Source organism: Ahaetulla prasina, chromosome 2, assembly GCF_028640845.1.
Source record: "Ahaetulla prasina isolate Xishuangbanna chromosome 2, ASM2864084v1, whole genome shotgun sequence".
Classification (NCBI taxonomy): Eukaryota; Metazoa; Chordata; class Lepidosauria; order Squamata; family Colubridae; genus Ahaetulla; species Ahaetulla prasina.
In genome coordinates, this window is record NC_080540.1 from 68,563,846 (window position 1) to 68,585,132 (window position 21,287).

A 21,287-nucleotide genomic window follows, 5' to 3' on the forward strand; every position below is an offset into this window, starting at 1 on the left:
ACCCTTCCATTAGATTAAAGCATAACTCTATCCACAAGACAAAGAAATCAATACAGTTAATCATTTCTAAAAACTCTACTAATGTCCACTGAGGTTTTCTTGCTTAGAAGGAATGGCTATTGACAATTGAAAAACAGACATCCAATTCATTTTCTACTTATTCTGGACATCAATTTTCTTCCTTAGGTAGGAGAAATGTGCAGCTGGTGTTTCAATGTCTTTTCCAGCCATGTGACATCTCTGCAGTTATCATCTTATGACCCTTTTGCTCTGAAGACCTACAAGAATCCAGCCTTTCTGAAAACTGATTGCATTTATGTAAGTGCCAATGTTTGTTTGTTTGTTTGTTTATTTATTTTGTCACAACAGTATATATAAGCATAAGCATGAAAGTAACTATATAATATATAAGCATACATATAAATATAAGTATGTAATAACTATATTAATTGGATATAATGAAAGGAAACAATAGGACAGGAATGGTAGGTACGTTTGTGCTCTTATGCACGCCCCTTAATGTGCACAAGGGTTCTTCCAAAAGCCAAGAATCCTTTCTTTGGGGCAATTTCAGAAGTTGCTTTATGCCCCTACATCACTTTTGTGCACACAGAGTTGTCCTTGACATTACAAAAAAAAAGGAAGGTGACAGCACTTGTCAAGAATATCAAAACTGGCCTTTCTACAGAGATGTAGGCTGGAGTTACTGTGAATATTCTTCATTTCACTGGTGAAAGGATTTTTCTGTCATATGTCCTGAAAACATCCTCAGGCAGGAATCACTACATCCAGTAAGAAAGTAATTAAATAAATAGCTGGCCAATGTGCTACAGGACTTTATTTAAAATCTATTTATACATTTTGGGAAAATAGGATCCCTTTTACTAAATGATGAGATGGAGACTTTGAAACAACTTCTCTTCCCTTAGGTAGGATTTCAAGTTTGGGAGCTGTTTTCACCTTTTCTATTAACTATCTCCTTTTCTACTTATGACTTTAACTTTGCGGCTTGTACCTTTAGGATTTATATTGTTTTATTTAGTTTCCTAGTATGTTTTATGTTAATTCTATCACTAAGTGCTATATTTATGATTTATGATGAATGTATTTTTATGATGACTTTGATCATGATTTATGACTTATAGATAAGTGATAAATTTATGTACAATGAAACCTTAAGCAACGAAGACAAATTCCTTTTGTGTCCAATCACACTTGGCCAATAAAGAATTCTATAGCGCAGTTCTGTTTGTCATGAGGTTAATGAGCAAGTTAATTTTGGAGAAAGGCATCTATATGGTACCTCCAGCATAGATCCTGATCTGATCTTTCTGATCAAAAACCAGGGTAATCTGTAGAACTTTAATTCAGAGAGCCTTTCTTTTTTTTTTTTTATTGAAAAAGTTTTAACAAACAAAAACATTTTTCCCCCTTTCCCCCCCCCCAACAAAACCTCCTTCCCCCCTCCCTTCCCCTCTCCCCCCCCCCCCGGCTTCCTGGGTCAATCACAAGGTATTGTTATACATAAACCAAACATAGAGTAAAATTTTCCCTTCTAATCCAATTAACCTCATCCAAATCTTTTCATCTCCCAACCCCCCCATTACATAAAATAATACTTCCTAATTATTCAAAGGCAATCTGATATTTCTTAATCTGATATCTGTTTTGTAAATAATCAATCCATTTTTTCCATTCAATTAAATATCTTTCCTGCGTATTGTCTTTCAAAAAAGCTGAGATTTTAGCCATCTCAGCCAAATTAGTAACTTTCAATATCCATTCTTCTATTGTAGGTAACTCTTTTTTCTTCCAATATTGTCCAATCAACAGCCTTGCTGCTGTTATTAAATTCAGAATCAATTTAGTCTCAATCCCTGTACAATCCGTTATAATTCCCAAAAGGAAAAATTGCGGCAGGAACTTTATCTTCTTCTTCAGGACATTTTGAATAATCCACCAAATTCTTATCCAAAAGGCCTTAATTTTCTTGCAAGTCCACCAAATATGAAAATATGTAGCATCATCACAGTCACACCTCCAACATTTCGCTTGGATATCAGGATACATACATGATAATTTTTTGGGATCTAAGTGCCATCTATAAAACATCTTATAAAAATTTTCCCTTAAATTCTGTGCTTGTGTAAACTTAACATTTCTAACCCAGATTTTCTCCCATGTTTCCAACATTATTGGTTCCTGAATATTCTGTGCCCATTTTATCATACAGTCCTTTACCAAATCCTTTTCCGAATCTATTTCAAGCAACACATTATACAATCTCTTTATATGCTCCTGGGTCTGATTTCTAATTTGCTTTATTAAATTTTCCTCCCTTTGCATTATACCAATTTTTTGATCTTCTTTCCATCTAGCACTTAGTTGCCCAAAATCTGGATCAGAAACAAAAATCTAGGTAACACATTCATTTTGATAGCCGCAATCCTCCCCAATAGCGATAGCTGCAATTTTTTCCAGACACTCATATCATTCTGAACCTTTTGCCATAGCAAGTCATACTTATTCTTATAAAGTTTCTTGTTCGATGAGCTAATATAAACCCCTAAGTATTTAACCTTTTTTACTACCTCAAATCCTGTTATTTCCTCTAGTTTTTGTTTCTGTTGTTTAGACATATTTTTGATTATCACTTTGTTTTATTCTGATTTATTTTAAATCCTGATACCTTTCCATATTTATCAATTGTTTCCAACAAAGATCTACTTGAATTTATAGGATTTGTTAAAGTAACCACTAAGTCGTCTGCAAAAGCTCTAACTTTGTACTCATATTGTCTAATTTTAATTCCCTCTATTTTCGTTAACTCTCGTATTTTATCCAATAATGGTTCCAGAGTCAAAACAAACCGTAGTGGTGATAAAGGACATCCCTGTCTCGTTCCTTTTGCAATCTTAATAACTTTTGTCAGACTACCATTTATTATAATCTGAGCTGTTTGCTCTCCATAAATCGCTTTAATTATTCTAACAAAACAATCTCCAAATTGCATTTTCTCTATTAATTTAAATAAAAAATCCAATGCAATCGATCAAAGGCCTTCTCCGCATCCAAAAAAATAAGTGCTGCTGAAGTATTCTTCTTTCCAAATATTTCAATATATTAATAATCTGTCTAACATTATTCCTCATCTTTTATCAAGACTGAGGTTTAAGATTTTTGGTCTTTACCAATCCCATTAACACCTTCAGGCATTGGTTCAGCCCTGCCATTGAAATGTAGAGCAGTCATATGCAAAGGAGTCCACTGAGATAATTAAACTTGATAGCGCAAGATTTGAGCATTTGAGCATCTATTCAGAAAGCATCAAATAATTTTTTAAATATATTTCACATTCAATTGATTATCCTAAGAGATTGCCTAATGGTATTCTGGTAACTTCTTAACTTTGTGAATATGAATCTATTTTTTTCCTACAGTGTATGACTCAACAATATATTTGGGAAGAAGACTTTACTAAGTGCAGTGAAATGTTAGACAGAGGCTCTATACCAGCGGTGTCAACTTCGATTTCATTGAGGACCATATCAGGGTTGTGTTTGACCTCGGGGGGCTGAGGTGGGTATAGCCAGGGTGGGCATGGCCAGCTCAACGTCATTCATATCAGGGGCTCCTGTGTTGGCTCAGGAGCTCTGCCAGCAAAAATGGGCTCCTGAGCTCCATTTTTGGCTGTGGCGGCCTCCTGTAACCCTCCACCAGTGAAAATGGAGTTCCTGAGCTCTGTTTTCATTGGCAGAGACACAGTGGGACAGTCCACTGTTTCCAGGGTGGCCCCGCAGGCCAGATCTAACTACCCTGTGGGCCGGATCCTTGAGGCCTTGAGTTTGACACCCCTGCTGTATATGAGCAAAAAAACCCAACCCCCCCCCAAAAAAATTGGAACTATTGTTGAGACTGTTGTCTTGTTTTCTTTCCTTTCCTTTCCTTTCCTTTCCTTTCCTTTCTTTTTGTAGCCAACTTAAATTATGCTCCATTGTTGTCATCTTCAAGAAAAGATTGGAAAGCCTTTTGTCTGGGATGGAAGATCTCCTGCCTTGGGATGGGAATTGGACCAGAAGACCTCCAAGGTCCCTTTTCAGCTTTGTGGTTCTATGAACCAACAGTACTGGCTTAGTCATGTTTGCATCAGAGTGAAAGGGGGCCAGACAGCTGAATCTTCAACAGACAACAAGAGGAACCACAACAGCAAGCATAAGAGTTTATCATGTGGCTTCTTTTTCTTCCTTCCTTTTTTTCCCTCCTCCGTCTGCTTTAGAAAAATTAATGATTTGGTGCATTTGACATCATTGTTAAATTGAAATCTAAACCAAAACAGCTGCAGTTCCATAAGATAGAAACTCATCTTGTCAAAAATGTCACAGTTTACAACTGCAGAACAACTAGCAGCTTTGACCATTGCATGTTTGTAATTTATAACATGCCATAAGATTTACTGCATATTATCTCAGATAGGTTTTAGGTGCCAAAATATACCCCCACATTTCTTTTAAGTATCCATATATACTCCTGGGTAACCCCATCTGCAGATAAGCCAATCCTCCATTTTTTAAACCAGAATACATGAAAAGTGTGACATGTATGGACAAGCCAATTGTGAATCACCTATCTGGTTCCATGCCCAAAGCTAGACTACAACTCATGGTCTTCCAGTTTCTAGACTGATGCCTTAACCACTAATCCAACCACTAACCCATGAGAATATAGTTTTAGAAAAATGTTAAAACTCCCTTCATGATCCACCTTCATTTGTAACTAAACTCCTGTGATTGTCCAGATTCTAGTTTTCAGTTCTGATTTGTCCCTGCTCACCATTCTGGGTAAGGTTGAAAGGAACTACAGTCCAGCAACAATCCAAATTTTATTTAATTGAATATAAAGAAAGGAAACAATAGGACAGGAACGGTAGGCACTCTTATGCTCTTATGCAGTCCCCTTATAGACCTCTTAGGAATGGGGTGAGGTCAATAGTAGTTTTTGACAGGTTGAAGATTTGGGGACTTTGGGAAGAGACCACAGAGTCAGGTAGTGCATTCCAGGCATTAACAACTCTGTTACTAAAGTCATATTTTCTGCAATCAAGATTGGAGCGGTTAACATTAAGCTTAAATCTATTGTGTGCTCGTGTATTGTTGCAATTGAAGCTGAAGTAGTCTTTGACAGGAAGGACATTGTAATAGTTGATTCTATGAGCTAAACTCAAGTCATGTCGAAGACGGCGTAGTTCTAAATTTTCTAAACCCAGGATTTCAAGTCTGGTGACATAAGATATTTTGTTGTATTCAGAGGAGTGGAGAACTCTTCTTGTAAAATATTTCTGGACACGTTCAATTCTATTGATGTCAGAAATTAGATATGGGTTCCAGACAGTCGAGCTGTATTCAAGAATTGGTCTAGCAAATGTTTTATATGCTCTGGTTAATAGAGTAGTGTTTTTGGAGAAGAAGCTACGCAAGATTAGGTTTACAACTCTTAAAAGCTTTTTTTGCGATGTAGTTGCATTTATTTTTATTTATTATGCAATTTACTATATACCAATTTGCTTCTTGTACAGGGGTGGGTTCTAAATTTTTTTACTACCGGTTCTGTGGGCGTGACTTATTTGGTGGGCATAACTTGGTGCTCATGTGACTGGGTGTGTGTGGCCAACTTGATGTCACTCACGTCAAAGGTTAGGGTTAGGGTGCCTGGCCTCTCCTTGCCTCAAAGGTCTCAACGAAATACAATTTCCCTGTCTATTTATTTACTACTACTGAACATCCAAAATATACTATTTAATCCTATGTATGTATGCCATATGTGTACATACATATTATAGTGTGTATAGGTGCACAAAAAGATACATTATCTACTATATATACTGTATACACACACACACACACACACACAGCTCTTCTAAAACTATACACATTCAACCTCACTTACCACATTTGGAAAAACACACCCAGAGTCCACTTTCTGCCACACATTTAACTATAACTTCTGTACATTTAGATCTTGTACATGCTTTATTTTCTGTCATGATTTATGAGATGACAACTTTCTATTCCAGCTTTTTAACTTGAGTTACATATGCCAGAAAGAAAATTCAAAATCTTCATCGTTGTCAAGGGAGTCTTGCATTCTTTTTTACTAATTACCTCACTACACAAGTGATCTAAAGGGAGTGCTCCAGTCACAAGTGGGGGGAGGGGAAGCGGAATGATTGATTCTTCCATACGAAATGAATCCCCTAGAATCCTATGCTGCTTTTCTGGATTATGTTTTATGGATGTGTAGAAAAGATTGCTGTTGCATATAATACAATGCATAGTTTAAATGTATTCAGTGCATTCAATTGCTCTGGCAATTACTGTACGTGTGCAAAAAAATTACTGGTTAAATATTCTGTTTATCAGTTTCCTTATTATTATGTCTTCATCCAAAGTTTTTTTGACAATATTTGGCAATATATGATTTTGAACGAGAAAGTGAGACCCTTCATAACCCAAGTGATTTCCTGGATATGTTGATGAAGTTTTTTGAAGTTTTATATGGAAGTTGTCTTCTTCCAGATTTGTCAGATCTTCATAATTTTCTGGTAGTTTCCCATTTAAATAGAAAATAGTCTGACCTTGCTTAGCCTTTGAGATCTTTCTGAGTCTATTGAATGCTATCACTTAGCTAGACTCCATAATTGAAGGAGGGATAATCAGCCGAAGGCTTTCTGCTTTTCTCAAGGTTTTTTCCAGGGTTGGACCAATAGGCAGCAGCTGCTCTTCGTTTCCACTGAGGACATTTTCCTGAGTCTGCCTGCAGCAACTCAAAATTAATTGTGATTTTAAAACAAATACATGTCTTACTTTAATCTCTGCATCAAATAAATGCTTATGTAGACCTTTGGGTGTCTAGCTTGTCCTTTCGCTATAAATTGAATTTAGTTGGTTAATAATTGTTATCTAAACATATATCATGGGACACGGTGGCTCAGGGGCTAGGACATTGAGCTTGTTGATCGAAAAGGTCGGCAGCTCAACGGTTCGAATCCCTAGTGCTGCCGTGTAACGGGGTGAGTTCCCGTTACTTGTCCCAGCTTCTGCCAAGCTAGCACGTAAAAAGCACATAAAAATGCAAGTAGAAAAAATAGGGACCACCTTTGGTGGGAAAGTAACAGTGTTCCGTGTGCCTTTGGCATTGAGTCATGCCGGCCACATGACCACAGAGACGTATTCGGACAGCGCTGGCTCTTCGGCTTTGAAACGGAGATGAGCACCGCCCCCTAGAGTCGGGAACGACTACCACATATGTGCGAGGGGAACCTTTACCTTTACCTTTAAACATATACCTGTCACCTTAATTGAATTTTTCAAAATTAATGGGATACTTAATGTGAATCATGTTGTTATTTCTCACTCAGAAATAGAATAGAATTTATTGGCCAAGTGTGATTGGACACACAAGGAATTTGTCTTGGTGCATATGCTCTCAGTATACATAAAAGAAAAGATACGTTCATCAAGGTACAACATTTACAACACAATTGATGATCAATATATCTGAATATATTGAATAATATTATAATATTAATATTATAATAATATTATATTATAATATTATATAATATTATGATATAATATAATATTATAATAATATAAATATAATAATAATAATAATATATATAATATATATATATATATATATATATATATATATATATATATATATATATATATATAATAATATATATATAATAATTATATTATATATATATAATATATATAATATATATATATAATATATATAATAATATAAATATAATAATATAATATAATATAATATAATAATAATATGAATATATGGTCAATAAATCTGAAGTGGACACAGTTGGCTCAACCAAGTTGCCCTTGAAAAGCACCTCTTTTCCCTTCAGTTGATCAGTAGATATTACAATCGCTTGTGAAGGGCTCAATAAAAGAGGCAAGCTTTCCTCCCAGCTAGGAAGCATCTGGCTGAAACAGAGTTGTATTACTGTTTCTCTCTCTCTTTTTTTTTTTTATTCAAAAAGTTTTACAAAAATTTTTTCCCCCTTTCCCCCCCTCCTCTCCCCTCCCTTCACAACCCCCCTCCCCCCCCGACTTCCCGGAACGGGCACAAGGTATAGTTAAAAATAAAACAAACATATGCTAAAAAATTTTCATCCCAACTTAATTATACCCCTACAATCATCAATTCCTAACTTCCCCCAAAAACAATCAAGAATAATACATCATAATCATTCAAAAACAGTCTGATAACTCTTAGTCTGATATCTACGTTGAATATAGTCAATCCATTTTTCCATTCCTTTAAGTATCTTTCTGTATTATCTTTCAAAAGGCTGATATCTTCGCCATCTCAGCCAAATTGGCAACCTTCAATATCCATTCTTCTATTGTAGGTACTTTTTCTTCCAGTATTGTCCTATTAGTAATCTTGCTGCTGTTATTAGGTTTAAAATCAATTTAGTCTCAATTACTGTACAATCCGTAATAATTCCCAACAAAAAAAAATTGCAGGAACTTTATCTTCTTTTCAATACATTTTGTAAAATCCACCAAATTTTTATCCAAAAGGCCTTTATGTCCTTACAAGTCCACCAAATGTGAAAATATGTAGCGTCATCACAATTACATCTCCAACATTTTGCTTGCATATCTGGATACATACACGATAATTTTTTAGGATCTAAATGCCATCTATAAAACATTTTATAAAAATTTTCCTCAGATTCTGTGCCTCGTGAATTTAACATTTCTAACCCAAATTTTTTCCCAAGTTTCCAATAATATTGGCTCCTGAAAATTTTGTGCCCACTTTATCATACAGTCCTTTACCAAGTCCCTTTCAGAATCTATTTCAAGTAACACATTATACAATCTCTTTATATGCTCCTGAGACTGATTTCTAATTTGCTTTACCAAATTTCCCTCGTTCTGCTCTATACCAATTTTCTGATCTCCCTTCCATCTAGCACGTAGTTGCTCATATTGAAACCAAGTATAATTTTTCCCTTCCTCTCTTAATACTTGCAGAGATTTTAACTGCAAATTACCTCTTTCAGTATACAAAAGATCTTTATATGTAATCATTTCCTGATTCTGTTCTATATTTATATTCTCTATTGTATGTCTAGGACTTGCCCATATAGGAACCTTATAATTTAGTTTATAAGAGTATTTTTTCCAAACACGCAGAAGAGCAGTTCTTAGCACATGATTTTTAAAGGCCTTATCCACTTTTTTGTCATAAATTAAATATGCATGCCATCCATATAGCAAATCATAACCTTCTATATTCAAAATTCTGTCCTCTGTTAAATTAAACCAATCACTTATTGCAGAGAGAGCAGCTGCTTCATAATATAATTTAAAATTAGGCATTTTTAAACCTCCCCTTTCCCGAGAATCTTGAATTATTTTCATTTTAACCCTAGCTTTTTTACCTTCCCATATAAATTTATTAATTCCCTTCTGCCATTCCTCAAGATTCTTATCTTTCTTAATTATTGGTATCATCTGAAAGAGGAATAAAAATCTAGGTAAAACATTCATTTTAATAGCAGCAATTCTCCCCAGCAAAGATAATTGCAATTTTTTCCAAACAATCAACTCCTTCTGAACTTTTTGCCATAAAACCTCATAGTTATTCTTATACAATTTCACATTTGATGATGTAATATAAACCCCTAAGTACTTAACCTTCTTTACAATTTCAAATCCTGTTATTTCCTCTAGTTTTTCTTTCTGTTGTCTGGCCATATTTTTTATTATCACTTTTGTCTTTTTCTGATTTACCTTAAACCCTGAAACCTTCCCATATTGATCAATTATTTCCAACAAAGATTTACTAGAATTTATAGGGTTTGTTAAAGTAATCACCAAATCATCTGCAAAAGCTCTTAGCTTATATTCATATTGTCTAACTCTAATTCCCTCTATCTCCTTTACTTCTCGTATTTTATCCAATAATGGTTCTAGAGTTAAAATAAACAATAATGGTGATAAAGGACATCCCTGTCTTGTTCCTTCGCAATCTTAAAAGGTTCTGTTAAGCTACCATTGATTATAATCTGTGCTGTTTGCTCTCCATAAATTGCCCTAATTATTCTTAAAAACCATCTCCAAATTGCATCTTTTCTATTAATTTAAATAAAAATCCCAATGCAATCGATCAAAAGCTTTCTCTGCATCGAGAAAATAAATGCTGCTGGAATAAAATTTTCTTTTCTAGATACTCCAGTAAATTAACAATCTGCCTAACATTATTCCTCATCTGTCTCCCTTTTATAAATCCAGATTGATCATTATGAATTCTTCGCTGCAGAATCAACATTAATCTATTAACTATTATTTTAACAAAAATCTTATAATCATTATTTAAAAGTGAAATTGGTCTATAATTCCCAGGTTTAGAACAATCCTGTTCCTCTTTTGGTATCAATGAGATAAAAGAAGTTCTCCATGAGGGGAATTCTCCTAGTTGTATCTGATTAAATAATTCCTTAAGTGGACCTAACATCTCATCCTGTAAATTCCTATAATAACTAACTGTGAGCCCATCCGTACCAGGAGTTTTCCCCATTTTTAATTGTTTAATTACCAAAATAATTTCTTCAGAGGTTATAGGCCGATTCAGTTCATCCGTTTGTTCTAAAGTTAAATTTTTAACCTTATATTCCTTCAAATAATTATCAATATCCCTATTCAATATATTATCTTTAAGATATAAATTTGTATAATATTCTAAAAAAGCTTTTTTAATTTTATCCTGTTGATATCTCTTTGCCTTTATATTCTATTTTTCTATAGTACGTTGTTTTTGTCTTTTCCTTAAAGTGTATGCTAACCATCTACCAGGTCTATTTGCGTTACAAAAAGTATTATGTTTGGCATATTGTATATTTGTTGCCACCTGATCAGCCATTATCATATTAAATTGATTCTGTAATAACTTTATTGCATCTTTAAGTTTTTGATCATGTGGGTTATGTATTAATAATTGTTGTTTCTTATAAATTTCCTCTTCTAATTACCTACGCTGTCTTTGTTGCTTATTTCTCTGTCTATTATTAATATATATTAATACACCTCTCATAAAAGCTTTACTGCAGTCCCAAACCATTTCTATCGATGTTTCATTATTCAAATTATAATCAAAAATTCTTTCATCTGCTTTTTACATTGATTTACATTATCCTGATATCTAAACAAATTTTCATTTAATCTCCAAGTTCTTCTACCTCTTTTCCATATTGCAATTCCATCCAAACAGGACTATGATCAGACAAACATCTTGGAAATATCTTAGTTTTCTTCACCCTAAAAAGCAAATCATTAGAAATTAAAATAATATCAATACGTGAGAAGGATTGATGCCTATCAGAGAAAAAGTATAGTCTCTTTCCTCCAAATTCGCAATCTCCATACATCTCTCAACTCAAAATCTTCTATCATGTCAAAAGGATTTAGGCAGCTTTGCGTGTGCAGGTATCTTCTTAGAAGAAATTCTCTTGTCCTTTCGTGTATCTATTACTCCATTCCAATCTCCCAATATAATGCACGATTTATAATCCCATAGAATCAACTTATCATATAACATTCTATAAAATTTTTCTTGTTGCTGATTGGGTGCATATATACCAAACAAGAGAGTCCTTTTTGTTTCTATTGTAAGTTCAATAGCAATATATCTTCCGTGAATATCTGCCTCTATTAACTTGGCTGGTATATCTTTTCTCAAATAAACCACTATGCCATGTTTTTTCTCCAAAGCTGAAGCAACAAAATGTTTACCTAACTTTGAGTTTATTAAGTACTTTTGATCTGATAATTTAATATGCGTTTCTTGTAAGCAAATCACATCATTTTTAAATTGTCTCAAATAATGAAATATTTTTCTTCTCTTCTGAGCTGAATTCAAACCATTGACATTCCAAGTCAAGATTTTATTTGCCATTACTGGCCTGCTGAAGCTTTTGAGCGATCAGCTGAAGATCGTCCTCCCGTATCTTCGGCCGTGCTCCTCCCACCGCTTCTGTAGCAGAATCCTGAACTTTACTTTGAGTTTGTTGCTCCTTTTCTTTACGCTTAAGGGCTCCCCTCGTCAGTCTTTGTTCTTGTGGTTGTTCCTCAGATGGTAACATCACTGGAATCACCTCAGCTTCCACACCCATTTGAGTCTCTTGAATTCTTTTTTCTATTATTTCTACTTCAAGTTTCAGCACGGTGGAAAGAAAATCTTTGGCCTTAAGCACTGTGTCAATACGATATCTTCTTCCTTGATAATACACTGTCAAACCAATTGGAACCTCCCATCTAAATTGAATCTGGTATTTCTTAAGTTCTTGTGTAAAAAATGTAAAGTCCTTTCTATCCCTTAACATCTTGGGAGGAATCTCTTTCAAGACCTTCAGCTCCTGTTCTCCTATTTTCAAGTTTTTCTGAAAAGCAACTTGCAAAATTTGATTCCTCACTGTTCTTTTCAAAAAATAAACCACAATGTCTCTAGGAAGTTTCTTTTGCCTAGCAATCCAGGAATTAACTCTATAAATTTTGTCAATTTGATAAGCAACCTCTTGTGGATCAAGTTCAATAAGTTCAGCCAGAGCTTCTGATAAATTTTTTTTTAAATCTTTCCCTTTCTCCTCATTCAAGCCCCTAATTCTCAGAGCTCCTTCCATCATTCTATACTGCATCACCACCACTTGATCTTCATTTTGTCCAATTTGATTTGCATTCCCCCATTCTATTTTCTATTTGTTGATTTGACTGAACAATTTCTTGCACCTCCTCCTCCACCACCTCCAGTCTTTTGCCAAACCTTGAAAAGCCATCAAAATATCTTCTCTTATTTTTTATTATTCTCTTTATTTCTTCTCTTATTTTCTCATTATTATCCATAATCTCCTTAAACCTTTCTTCAGACACTTTCCTTGCTCTTTAATCAGATCTTCTAAAGCTGGTTCAGAACCCTTCTACCCCCAGTCTTAGGTGGTTTAGTAGCCATTTCAGTTTTAAAATTCACAAAATATAAGTCTAGAAACTTCTTTTCCCTTTAAGTATAGGAAAGCTCACTTCACTTCTTTAGAATCCACACATAACATTTCTTATCTTCTTAGTTACACAGGCTGTTTAGAATTCCATTCGTCACTTTCACTCCCTTTCAGGCGCCATCTTAAAGAGTCAGTTGAAACAAAGAAAAAAAAGTTTCTCTTTTTAAAAGGGAGAAGTCAGGAGATCAAAAATACTTGCAATCCAGTAATTGTTCGCTCGCACTCATTCCGTCTGCTTAAAGAAATCCATAAAGATAAGACAAATAGCAGAGATGGACACTTTCTTCTTTTCCTGCTTTTGCAGGTGCGCACTGAAGTCGGAGCTTATGGCAGGAATATTTATGGGACCATCGACCCTCAGGGCTCTGCTTAATTAAAAACAAAGCCCCTGGGGAGGTCTACCACTACACCCCCGCAGCTCTTATCTTTTCCCTTTCATCCAGGGAAAAAGATTAAAGCCGGCTTTTCCTGGCTTTTACGATGTTCAGTGCGGAGCCCCTTTAATTAGGAGCTCAGCGAAGAGGTGGCGCCACCGGAAGTCTTGTATTACTGTTTCTCAATGGCGCTAAGACCCCAGATCATTGCTTCTACCACTTACTTCAAGGTGGGCTGAAGTAACCTCTGTGATTCATGGATCCCTTTCTTTCATTAACATATTCCCCCATATCACTGAAGTTCATTCGTTTCAAGGAATGGAGCTCAAATGTTATATTTCCCAGATGCCTGAAGGAGATTTTTTCCCCCCTGCTCAGCATGTCTTTCTCTATGCAATCATCCTTCCAAAAGGATTTTCCATGCTTCAATTAAGTTTCACAGGGAGGTATTATGAGAAAATTCTTCCCCCTGGGCTTTTCAGAGTAGAAAGTGTGGTCAAGCAGGGATCTTCCTAAGAGTGGAAAGGCATAGCTTAAAGCAGGAAGCAACAATAGCTAGCAACACCTTTCACCGGCAAAGGCAGTGAAATTGAAAAGCAGTATCAAGAGAAATTCAAAAATAAACATCAAGGGTCCAGTAAATAAAGGTCCAGAAAAAAATTATCCCTTTTTCACCAGGAAAGAAGCTTTGTGAAATTACAAAGTCAATTTCAACTCAGCCTTAGTTTCAAATAATAACGCCCTCACACAAATCCTCATTAAATATACTAAAAATGCTTCTCTGTAATTTAATACTAAGTCAAGAGATGGTTTTAGGCACAGTGTTGTTGTGCCTAGATCTTACTCTAAGAACGTATCAAGTTGTTATCTATATTTATAAGAAAATGAAGGCTTATCTACTTAGCTCTGAAGCTTATCTTTCTATAAAAGGGACACCATTTATATTAATAAGCACTATCTGCAAAAAAACATTCAAATTGAACAACGATTTCTTAATTTTGTTAAAATACCTGGATCCTTAGAAGTAAACGGTTACCATTTCACTGGAATTGCTGAAATTAACCTTCTCTTTATTACCCAATACAACTAAATAGGAGCGGGCCTTGGCCGAGATGTCCCGATCACAGTAGCGGCTGCGGGTGACCTAGTCGACATGGTTTGACTGGCCGGATGGGCAAACTGCTCAGCAACTGCGTGAGGGGTTTTTCGCCCTCGTGGAGTCCGCGGTTGCTGAGTGCCAGGCCAGGAGCCGAGTCGGCGGAACGGGTGACGAAATGGCGGTGGTTGGATGGGGCAGGGTGGTGAAGTTCCGGCCTATCTTCTGGCCTATTTTCCGGCCCTTTCCCAGGCAGCATTTTCTTCGGCCTATTTCCAGCGTTTTCCCGGCCCACTTTTCGATCTTTTGTGGCGACGGTGCCGATGGTCACAGGAGCCCCGGCTTAGCTTTGATCCGAAGAGGAACCCCGGCTAAGCAACGGAATGTAAGAACCCCGTCAAGGTCCCCACGGGTCCCCGCAGAGCGGAGGTCGTTGTAGGGGGGGTGGCCGAGGCCATGGAGGCGAAGACGTCTTGTTGGGGTGGTGGACGATGCCTGAGCTATCCGTGGCAGTGATCGTAGCAAGCTCTCCCCATCTTTTTCCCTCTCTCTTTGGAACTCTATCTGGACCTGTTGGGCTATTATGGGCCGGCTATTTCTGCCTTGGTGGCCTGCGTGTGTGATGGTGTTCAATGATAGCGCTCAATGCATGGGAATCCTGCCCCCCTTGGACTCTGGAGCTTGGATGGGGGTTTGGACTTTGGAGTTTGGACTCCTAGACTCTGGAGCTTGGATGGGGGCTTTAGGTAGTCGTGACTGCTATTCCAGGCTTGCCATAAGATCTGGCAAGCGTCTGTTTGCGTTTCAGGATTGGCCTCATTGTGCCTAATCTATGTTAAGATCTGCCTTATCCTGGTTCTTCCCCCCCCCCCAGCACTCCCTGTTGATGGGGAGTGGGGTGTTTTTTTGAAGGGAATAGATTGGCAGCTGCGTCACGTTTAACGTCTTGCACTTTAACATCTTTCATGAGGATTACATGAGAGAGCATCCATCTTGTCTTCACCAGCCTGTTTTATCATCTTACCATCTGTGGGCTCCACGTTATAGGCCCCTAAAAATGACTGCTATACCATCATTCTGTGGTTTGGGATGAACTCTTTTTATGCCAGATTGGCCCAACACGAGATATGAGATACTCTTCGTTGGAACTCCGTCGTCTGCGAGGTTCCCCCGCCTTGCAGAAATGGCCCTCTACGTTACCGGGGGCCTATCTCAATGACGGGTTTTGGGACCCAGAGAGATGGCATGCGGCACGAAAGAACCTTTGGGGTTTTTTAGATAGATTTTTAAGGGGAGGGAGGGTGAAGTTGGGTGATGGGGGAAATCTGTCGGGGAGGGAGCCAGTCCTCGCAAATGCTCATGGCGAGATCTTATCAGGTTCGGAGGTGAAGGGGGAGGTTCACTATTCTATTCCAAAGGGACGCTCCATCAGCACGGTAAGTGGGAGGGGCAGATATGGCGGAAGTGAGGGGCCGTATCAGGTTCAGGGGGTGCGCACTCACTGTTTAAGAGCGATTGCGCGCTCCGGCCCCTCAGACTTTTCCCGTTCCTCATGCAGCCGGTATCCTCAGGGCTTGGACCTTCGGCTGATGTTGTGTAATGCACGGTCCGTGGTTAATAAAGCCCCCCTAATTCGAGATCTTATACAGGGGGCGGCCGCGGACCTTATGGGCATTACGGAGACCTGGCTGGGCACGGAGGGGGGGTTGCCCCTTGTCGAAATGTGCCTGCCGGGTTTCCGAGCATTCCATCAGCCGAGGGCCCAAGGTAGGGGTGGGGGTGGTGGCGGTTGTTATTAAGGAGAGTCTAGAAACGAGAGAGACCACTGTTCCACAGATTTCCGGCTGTGAATCCCTTTTTGTAAAGTGGGGTCATAAGGGTCAGTTGGGCTTGTTGGTCACGTACCTGGGTCCTTGCTGCGTGACAACAGCCCTGCCCGAGCTGCTGGAGGTGCTTGCCGGGGTGGCGATTGAGACCCCCAGACTTATGGTCATGGGGGACTTTAACTTGCCATCGACCGGTGTGTCATCAGCAGCAGCTCGGGAGTTCATGGCCTCCATGACGGCCTTGGACCTGACACAAGTAGTCGATGGCCCTACTCACATTGGGGGAAGCATGCTGGATTTGATTTTCATCTCTGGGCAGTGGTTAAATGATCTGGATTTAGGAGATTTAGTTACCGAGCCTCTGTCATGGTCAGATCATTCTCTCCTCCGTCTGGACTTTCAGACCGCCACTCAACACCGCAGGGAGACGGGACCAATACGTTGGTTCTGTCCCAGGCACCTGATGGACCCAGAGAGGTTCCTGACGGAGCTTGGGCCGTTACCTGAGGGTCTGGCCCATGGCACGGCTGAAGAACTAGTCGCGGCTTGGGAACTGGCTGCGGCTGGGGCTCTAAACCATGTCGTGCCTTTGCGGCCTCTGACCCGGCGCAGGTCTCAACCAGCTCCTTGGTTTTCCGAGGAGCTGAGGGAGATGAAACGCCAGAGAAGACGCCTAGAGAGTTCCTGGAGATCCAGCTGTTCGGAGGCTGACCGGACACTAGTTAGGTCATATAGTAGGACCTACCTAGTGGCATTGAGGGAAGCGAGACGTCTTCACGTCTCTGCCCTCATTGCATTGGCAGATAACCGCCCGGCTGCCCTGTTTCGGGTGACCCGCTCTCTCCTTCAACAGGAGGTGCGGGATAACCCATTACAGGGACGTGCCGAGGAGTTTAGTGGTTATCTATACGATAAAATCTTTCAGCGGGAGGGACTGGATCAAAATTGGGTAGATCCAGGTGAGAGGTCGGAGACGTGTCTTGTTGAGACTGTCTGGGATGAATTTGACCCTGTGGCTCCTGAGGACATGGACAGATTGTTGGGGAGGTTGAATGCCACCACATGTTTACTGGACCCATGCCCCTCCTGGCTGGTACTGGCCACGCAGGAGGTGACATGAGGCTGGCTCCAGGGGATTACTAATGCTTCTTTTTGGAAGGGGTTTTTCCTACTGCCTTGAAAGAGGCAGTGGTGAGACCCCTCCTCAAGAAGCCTTCCCTGGACCCAGCTGTTTTAGGAAATTATCGTCGTCTCCAACCTTCGCTTTGTGGCGAAGGTTGTAGAGAGTGGTGGCACATCAATTACCCCAATACCTGGATGAAACTGTCTATCTAGACCCGTTCCAGTCCGCCGCCCGGATACAGCACGGAGACGGGACCAATACGTTGGTTCTGTCCCAGGCACCTGATGGACCCAGAGAGGTTCCTGACGGAGCTTGGGCCGTTACCTGAGGTCTGGCCCATGGCACGGCTGAAGAACTAGTCGCGGCTTGGGAACTGGCTGCGGCTGGGGCTCTAAACCATGTCGTGCCTTTGCGGCCTCTGACCCGGCGCAGGTCTCAACCAGCTCCTTGGTTTTCCGAGGAGCTGAGGGAGATGAAACGCCAGAGAAGACGCCTAGAGAGTTCCTGGAGATCCAGCTGTTCGGAGGCTGACCGGACACTAGTTAGGTCATATAGTAGGACCTACCTAGTGGCATTGAGGGAAGCGAGATGTCTTCACGTCTCCGCCCTCATTGCATCGGCATATAACCACCCGGCTGCCCTGTTTTGGGTGACCCGCTCTCTCCTTCAACAGGAGGTGCGGGATGACCCATTACAGGGACGTGCCGAGGAGTTTAGTGGTTATCTATACGATAAAATTGTTCAGCTTCGGGAGGGACTGGATCAAAATTGGGTAGATCCAGGTGAGAGGTCGGAGACGTGTCTTGTTGAGACTGTCTGGGATGAATTTGACCCTGTGGCTCCTGAGGACATGGACAGATTGTTGGGGAGGTTGAATGCCACCACATGTTTACTGGACCCATGCCCCTCCTGGCTGGTACTGGCCACGCAGGAGGTGACATGAGGCTGGCTCCAGGGGATTACTAATGCTTCTTTTTGGAAGGGGTTTTTCCTACTGCCTTGAAAGAGGCAGTGGTGAGACCCCTCCTCAAGAAGCCTTCCCTGGACCCAGCTGTTTTAGGAAATTATCGTTCGGTCTCCAACCTTCGCTTTGTGGCGAAGGTTGTAGAGAGTGTGGTGGCACATCAATTACCCCAATACCTGGATGAAACTGTCTATCTAGACCCGTTCCAGTCCGGCTTTCGGCCCGGATACAGTACGGAGACGGCTTTGGTCGCGTTGGTGGATGATCTCTGGAGGGCCAGGGATAGGGGTCACTCCTCCGCCCTGGTCCTATTAGATCTCTCAGCGGCTTTTGATACCATCGACCATGGTATCCTGCTGCACTGGCTGGAGAGTTTGGGAGTGGGAGGCACCATTTATCGGTGGTTCTCCTCCTATCTCTCTGGCCAGTTGCAGACGGTGTTGGCAGGGGGGCAGATATCGACCCTGAGGCCTCACGTGTGGGGTGCCGCAGGGGTCGATTCTCTTGCCTCTCCTGTTCAACATCTACATGAAGCCGCTGGGCGAGATCATCAGTGGTTTTGGGGTGAGGTACCAACTGTACGCTGATGATACGCAGCTGTACTTTTCCACCCCAGGCCACCCCAACGAAGCCGTCAAAGTACTGTCCCGGTGTCTGGAAGCAGTACGGGTCTGGATGGGGAGAAACAGGCTCAAGCTCAATCCCTTCAAGACGGAGTGGCTGTGGATGCTGGCACCCCGGTACAGACAGCTGCAGCTGCGGCTGATTGTTGGGGGCGAGTCATTGGTCCCGGTGGAAAGGGTGCACAACTTGGGCGTTCTCCTGGATGGGCGGTTGTCTTTTGAAGATCATGTGATGACCGTCTCCAGGAGAGCTTTTCATCAGGTTTGCCTGATCTGCCAGTTGCGCCCCTTCCTCGACCGGGATGCCCTATGCACGGTCACTCATGCTCTGGTTACCTCTCGCTTGGACTACTGCAATGCTCTCTACATGGGGCTTCCTTTGAAGAGCACCCGGAGGCTCCAGCTGGTTCAGAATGCAGCTGCGCGGGTGATAGAGGGAGCCGCTCGCAGCTCCCATGTAACACCACTCCTGCGCAGGCTGCACTGGCTACCTGTGGTCTTTCGGGTGCACTTCAAGGTGCTAGTTACTACCTTTAAAGCGCTCCATGGCTTAGGGCCAGATTATCTACGGGACCACCTACTGCTACCGATTGCCTCCCATTGACCCGTGCGCTCTCACAGAGAGGGACTCCTCAGAGTGCCGTCTGCCAAGCAATGTCGGCTGGTGACCCCCAGGGGAAGGGCCTTCTCTGTGGGGGGCCCCACCCTCTGGAATGAACTTCCCGCAGGACTCCGCCAACTTCCTGACCTTCGAACCTTTCGCCGCGAGCTGAAGACCTATTTGTTCATTCGCGCAGGACTGGCATAGGATTTTAGATTTTTTATGGTTTTTAATTTTTAAATGGGTTTTTATGATTTTAAATTTATTTTAATTTAGGCCAAATTGAATAAGTTTTTTAATTAGTATTTTATATTGTATTTATATTATTGTCTATTTTATCTGGCTGTGAACTGCCCTGAGTCCTTCGGGAGAAGGGCGGTATAAAAATCTAATAAATAAATAAATAAATAAATAAAATATGCTAAACCTGAGTCTTGCTGATTCCATTTTGTCTTTCAAAAGGACATTGGAAGAAATGTTTATTTCTAGCATTCTACTGGCAAATATGACCAGCAATGTTTGTTTATGTTTATGTTTATTCAGATTTGTATACCGCCCTATCTCCCTAGGGACTCAGGGCGGTTCACAGGCAAATAAAATACATATAAATACAAGATAAAATGTCCGTTAAAAAACTTATTAAATATAGCCCGATAATTAAAACAATATATATAATAAAACCCATTTAAAATCTAAATTTAAAAACCTAGTCCAGCCCTGCGCAGACGAATAGATGTGTTTTAAGCAATGAATATTTTAATTTAAATTCTTCTCTACACTGAAACTGTTTTACATCATAAAGGTAACATAAAGGGAAAAAATGGCTGGATTAGATTTGAGCTAATGTCAATAGCATTTAACATTTGTTTTGTTGCCACATTGTCAAGGTTCTCCTGCAACCTTTCTGTCAGCTCTTCTATACCCTACCTCTCAAATATTTGGACTTATCCTACCCTCAAATATTTGGAGTTTGGTTGTCACAGATATTTGCTAAAATTAGGGTCTGCAAGAATGATATTATTTTGTCATATATATATATATATATATTTGCCAAGGTGATTATATTAGATATCCTATTTGTGACCCTATGTAGTTATTTCAGAAAATAAGTCAAAAGATACATCAAGGTAAGGCAGAAGGATTTTTTCCCCCAGAACCTTTTACAGAGATATGACCCAAATGCAGAGGATAAACAGCTTATTAAAAGTACAAGGTGAGAATTCTGAAGGCAGCTTACTGTACAGTGATGTTTGAATTTTGTGCTGAAATGTGACTTGGGAGAGCACGGTTCAGTCCAACTTTTTAAAGGAACAGAATCATCCACTATTATAATAGTGATAATAATAAAATAATACATCATAGGAATAAGAATAAGTTATGAATCTGCATCAACAAAAAATCATGATTACATTACAAAGCATGTACTTTAGAAATCTAATTTTCATTTAATTTTATATTTGTATTCCCCAGGCACTGCAGTAAATTTCAGAAAATGAGCAAAGCCAGTGCAAAGTAGTAGGCCTTTGCTACAATAAGCAAGAACTTGAGACCTAGGAATCTGGCTGGCCAGGGCTAAAATTGGCAATATATAGA

General features: G+C 39.8%; 1 protein-coding gene across 1 annotated transcript in view; it reads left to right on the plus strand.

Moving 5' to 3' along the window:
- The first annotated feature begins 206 nt into the window (after positions 1 to 206).
- Positions 207 to 21,287, plus strand: part of LOC131193276 (platelet glycoprotein IX-like) — a 51,699-nt gene continuing 30,618 nt past the window's right edge. The window contains exon 1 of the mRNA XM_058173287.1: positions 207 to 318. The gene's annotated coding sequence lies outside the window, so the exon portion shown is untranslated. The remainder of the gene's footprint in view (positions 319 to 21,287) is intronic.